The sequence below is a fragment of the Halyomorpha halys genome, unplaced genomic scaffold (genome assembly GCF_000696795.3).
Source record: "Halyomorpha halys isolate HHAL.00 unplaced genomic scaffold, Hhal_1.1 Scaffold506.1, whole genome shotgun sequence".
In the NCBI taxonomy this organism is placed as follows: Eukaryota; Metazoa; Arthropoda; class Insecta; order Hemiptera; family Pentatomidae; genus Halyomorpha; species Halyomorpha halys.
Genome location: NW_027108424.1, coordinates 152,290 through 158,635, shown reverse-complemented (window position 1 = coordinate 158,635; position 6,346 = coordinate 152,290).

Here is a 6,346-nt window from a genome sequence, read left to right as displayed (position 1 = left end):
CCAACTCGTACAAGCCACCCATCCATATGCTCGCGCATGTCTGAGTTCGCCATGGCTTGGCCAACATGTAGAGGCCCCTTTAAGTGGCAGTTGTGTGGAAATATGGCCCCGTAGTGCTTTGTTGATCTTCTAGCTTGTGAGGAAGAGAACCAAGATGAGCTAATTGATAACTTTTATTACATTATGATTATTATCATCCATTGCTTTATTAGTTATACTAATACAATTAAAACACAAACTGCAAGCAAGTAACCTGACACGACTACAAATTAAATGGTGACGAGCTCAGCTGGTCTAATGCTTGACGTCATTTTCCATTTAACAGACCTAGTAACAGACTCTCAGCCATGTTATATGTTATATCGTTTTAACATGGAAAAAGAAGGTAATATTCCTCTATTTAACAAGTGTTTTTCCTTTTAAGACGCTTAAACATGTTAAACTAAAGGTCATGAATACCCGTAATGTAAAATGTTGTAAGTATGGGATTGTGAGCAGCCCTATTTAAAGTCATGTTAAAGGTTAAATGCATAAGAGCTTCTAGCGGATTTTCTGAGCAACTTGTTTTATAACCTTTCCTTCCACAAACTCACGTTATTGTTTACTTTTAAGTTTTGTTTAAAGTAATTTATTACAATATGCCTTAAGTGGAAGTTGTGTGAAAATATTTGGCTACTAGGTGCTTTGATGATCTAAATTGCGAGGAACAGAGTCAAGAAGAGCTGATTGACAACTGTCATTACATTACAATTATTATCATACATTGCTTTATTAGTTTTAAAAACATCCAAAACAATACTAATACACAAACTAGGAGCAACTAATCTAACATAACAAACAAAACGGTGACGACCTCATGTGTTCATAATCATCCGTAATTATCATTTTATTATTTACTAACTTTCGTGAAATCATGAACAAAGAATAATTTTAATTACCAACACTCTCTTTCTCTCAACATAGTTACTATCTATTTATGCCTCCTCTTAATTTCTTATTATACTTAAAATTATTAAATCTATTATCCATATGAATAAGCATTGTAGAGGCTTTCTGATGTTAGAGTACTTCACCTCTGAAATTTGTGCCAGGATAAAAGGTACATAGAGTACATTACTTTGATAATTACATAACTAACAAATCCATATTTCGTCGCCGCATGGACTAGACCTATAAATAAGGGACTCTAAATACCCAAAACTTGATCGTAGATCCGCATCCTTTCCTGGGTCTAGTCATGGCACAGGTGCCGTATACACTGCTTGAGATAGAGAAGTTCATTGCCAATCTATGCTCGCAAAAGTAGTTATTTCTGTACGCACACCTAAGACGATGGCCTATCTCCTCTCCTTCTTTCCAGCAATCTCGGCAACCAGTGTAATTTCCCGTCTCTCCCCGGCTCTAGTCCGTCCGCGTCATCTCGGCAACTAGTGTAATTTCCCGTCTCTCCCCGGCTCTAGTCCGTCCGCTTCATCTCGGCAACTAGAGCTGCACCTAGCCTTATCAGCTTACTGGTCCGTCCGCTTCATCTCGGCAACTAGTAAGCTGGCTCCTATCTTGACAGTTCTAGTCCGTCCGCTTCATCTCGGCAACTAGTAAGCTGGCTCCTATCTTGACAGTTCTAATCCGTCCGCTTCATCTCGGCAACTAGTAAGCTGGCTCCTATCTTGACAGTTCTAGTCCGTCCGCTTCATCTCGGCAACTAGTAAGCTGGCTCCTATCTTGACAGTTCTAGTCCGTCCGCTTCATCTCGGCAACTAGTAAGCTGGCTCCTATCATGACAGTTCTAGTCCGTCCGCTTCATCTCGGCAACTAGTAAGCTGGCTCCTATCTTGACAGTTCTAGTCCGTCCGCTTCATCTCGGCAACTAGTAAGGTGGCTCCTATCATGACAGTTCTGGTCCGTCCGCTTCATCTCGGCAACTAGAACTGTTACTCTGCCTCAGACTCTCTTATCCAGACCTCCTCTACCTTCGTCAGTGTCCAGGGCTCATCCTCTGGCACGGCCGTTCCTAACTTATAATGAATACGCCTTGTCGTGGGCCTTCTGTAAAGAGATATCAGGCTGGAGAAATCGCCTAAGACCAGACAACCCCGACACCGTATTATATTATATATTTCGTTTAAGAATTCAGTTTGATATTTATTAATTTAATTATCAAGACATACAATATTTTTATGAATATCTATATGTACAATACTGATTCAAAAATAAATCACCTAAAATGTGCATAGACGTCAGTAAATGCGGTTGTCGATGATAAAAAATCATACAAATAGTACTACAACCCTATAAATTCAAACTTCGTTTTTAATTTAATTACCTAGGCGTGTCTTCATAAATATATATTTGTGCTATGTTAAATCAAAAATAAACTGCTCTAGTTAATTAACAAGATTTTAAACACTGTATTGACACCGAATCGTGTCTGAGAATGAGTCTGCAAAGTATATTGTACAAGAGCCGGGAAGAAAAAAAGGCAGTTATCTCACCCCAATTTTTTATTACTTTAATGAAAACTATATATAATTACTAGTCAAAAGTAATTATACTTAGAGTCTGCCAAGTATAGGTAGGGGGAATAAGAAATGGCGACTGTTTCAAAACCATAAAAATCATTAATTTTTTATTCGGAGCTCTATATCTTAAAAACTACCAACAACACTAGAAAATCTAAGAGAACATTATTTAAAGAAGAATAAATTTGCTGAAGTATTAGTCCTAAAAGAGCTATTTACATCCAATAGTTCTCGAGATATAGCTTTTTAAAAAGAAAAATTTCTTGAAAATCTACTGAAAGATTAGTAGTTTGTTAATTTATTTTGATAAATCTATATCTATGGAACTATGTGACGTACAGATGTCTATTAGCACTCAAATTAAAGCTAGTGTAATGCACTATAAAGAAGTTTATGACCTTTACCTTCGTAGGAATAGTAGTTTTCATGATATTTGCTAAAATAAATTGATTTATAGTTATGCGGACAATAAATTTAATTTATGAAAAGCTTTATTTCAGAAACCATTGGACGTACAGATGTCTGCCAGCGCTCAAATTAAAGCTAATTAAATTTACTATAAAATAGTTTATCATAGGAGCAGTAGTTTTTATGATATTTGACAAAATAAATTCACAAAATGTTAATTTCTAGTTGTTCGTATAAAATGTTGGATTTTTGATAAAAAATATATCTCTAGATCCATAAGACGCAGATATGTCTGCCATCACTCAAGATAAAGGAAATTTAACTTACTATAAAGTAATTTATGACACTTATGTCCGTAGGGGTAGTAGTTGATATTCACATATGAATATAAATTTGGAAATGAAAATTTGTCCCAACAACTATAAATCAATTTATGTTAGCAAATTTCATGTAAATCATTACTCCTACGAAGATAAACATCATATACTACTTTATAGCTCATTAAACTAGCTTTAATTTGACTGCTAATAGACATCTTTACGTCAAATGGTTTTTTAGATATGAATTTTTCAAAATAAATTCTCTTGCTACTGATCTTTATTACGTCCCTTACTACATTTTTATCAAATGTTGCTTTTTAAAAAGCTATATCTCGAAAACTATTTACGTAAATAACTCTATTAGGGCTAATATTTAGCAAATGTACTCTTCTTTAAATGACGTACTCTTAGGTTTTCTTGTGTTGTTCCTACTTTTTAAGATATAGAGCTCCGAATGAAAAATTAGTTTTTTTTATAGCTTTGAAACAGCCGCCATTTTTTATTCCCCCTACTTACACTTGGCAGGCCCACAATTTTCGTTAGTAATTATACATAGTTTTCATTAAAGTAATCAAAAATTTGGGGTGAGATAACTGACTTTTTTCTCCTCTTGGGCTCTTGTACTATAGGGAGAATAAAAAATGTCGGCTGTTTCAAAACGTTAAAAGATATATATAGCTTTTTAAATTGCAACATTTCATAAATTACACATTATTACACTATCTTTAAAATTACAAATAATACTAGGAAACCTAAGAGGACATTATTTAAAGCAGAGTAAATTTGCTGAAATATTAGCCCTAATAGAGCTATTTACCTTTAATAGTTCACGAGATATATCTTTTTAAAAAGCAATATTTTATAAAAAGGTTTTGAAAGATTAGTAGTTAGTGAATTTAATTTGAGAAATCTATATTTCAAAAACCATTCGAGGTTCTCATTTCTATTAGCACTCAAATTAAAGCTAGTTTATTGTACTATAAAGTAGTTTATTACGTTTATCTTCGTAGGAATAGTAGTTTTCATAATATTCGACAAGATATTGATTTCTAGCTGTTCGGACTAAAAGTTTGACTTACGAAAATATATATCTCAAGCCGTAGAGATGTCTGCTAGCACTCAAATTAAATTTACTATAAAATAGTTGATAACGTTTACCTTCGAAGGCGTAGATGATGGTTGACAAAATAAATTCAGAAAACGTTGATTTCTAGTTGTTCGAACAGATATTTTGGATTTATGGAAAAAAATATCTCAGGAAGTATTAGATGTATGGATGTCTGTCAGAACTCAAATTGCAGCTAGTTTAATGCGGTACATTATTAATTATTAATCCAATGGGTCTAGGGATATATTTTTTCAAAACTCAAGCATTTTATAGAAACAACTAGAAATTAACATTTTGTGAGTTTATTTTGTCAAATATCATAAAAACTGTTACTCCTGCAAAGATAAACATTATTAACTATTTTATAGTAAATTTAACTAGCTTTAATTTGAGTTCTGACAGACATCTGTATGTCCAATGGTTTCTGAAATAAAGTTTTTCATAAATCAACCTTCTTGTGCGAACAACTATAAATTAATTTATTTTAGCAAATATCAAGAAAACTACTATCCCTACGAAGGTTAAGGTCATAAACTACTTTATATTACATTAAACTAGCTTTATTTTGAGAGCTAATAGACATCTATTCGTCACATAGTTCCTGAGATATAGATTTAAAAATAAATTTATCAACCACTAAGCTTTCAGTACATTTTTAAGAAATGTAGCTTTTTAAAAAGCTACATCTTGAGAACTATTGAATGTAAATAGCTCTGTTAGGGCTCATATTTTAGAAAATTTACTCTACTTTAAATGATGTTTTATTAGGTTTTTTAGTGTTGTTGATAATTTCAAAGATATGGAGCGCCGAATGAAAAAATATATGTTTTTAACGTTTTGAGACAGCCACCATTTTGTATTGTATTGGTAGACTCATCAATTTTGACTAGTGATTATACATAGCAATCTGAAATTGGGGTGAAATAACTGCCTCTATTCTCCTCTTGGGCTCTTATACTATAGGGTCTAAGATAATGCATACTCCACTAAGCAACAGTAGTCGAAGTGGGGAGGACTTACGGAGGATACTATAAGATGACGGGTTCTTGGAGGAAATGAATTGCAGAACCACAGAAGCTGGTTATGGATTGAGATGGTTTCATGGGTTATTTGGGAAATATGGTTATTCCGTGTTAGATATTGATCATAAGTGATTTGAAACTGAATAAGTATGTTGTAGACCTGTGGCAATGGATAATAAGGAAGAGAATTAAGTTAGATTTTTAAACCGATAAGGTTGGCATTGCTTTTTGCTGAATTCAGGGTCAACTTATTTTCAGAAGCCTTATATACATAATAGCTTATTTAAATAAATTTAATTATGAATTAATGATTAAAATAAAGAAAAATGTTTTTAAAATCCATTTTGATCCGTTAAGTAATTAACAATTGTGAAATATTTTTCCTGGTTCACTTTGAGACATGACGAACGATAAAACAAAGAAAAATGCTAAAAAATATGGCACAATGGCGAGTCATTAAAACGAATTATTTATTCTATTAGTTAACAAAAAGGAATGAAAATGATTATACCTTATATAAAACATAATAGAAAAAATTAGCCAATCGGAATGTACAATTTCGAGGACCACCATGAGATGAATAAGAATTTAATGCTAAATTAAAACATTTTAAAAAACGGAGAAAAACTGGTATTTTATTATTATTTTTATCGAATTATTATCGGAGATTTGTGCCAGAAATGGCTGAGTACCTTGTCCCACTCAACAATCTTTTGAAGAAAGGCAGAAAGGTGAATTGATGAATTGAACTGATCATAACTCCGATTGTGGAAGACAATATCAGACGGTGCATGGAGAGGTTGCAGCAAGAGCCGGTACTAGCTTTTCCAGATTTTAATCGGCAGTTCACGATTACCACAGATGCGAGTGAGTATGCGCTAGGAGAGGTGCTGTCTCAAGAGGGTGATGGGGGAGAGCGCCCAGTGGCGTATGCCAGCAGGCGCCTTACGGAGACGGAAAGTAGATACA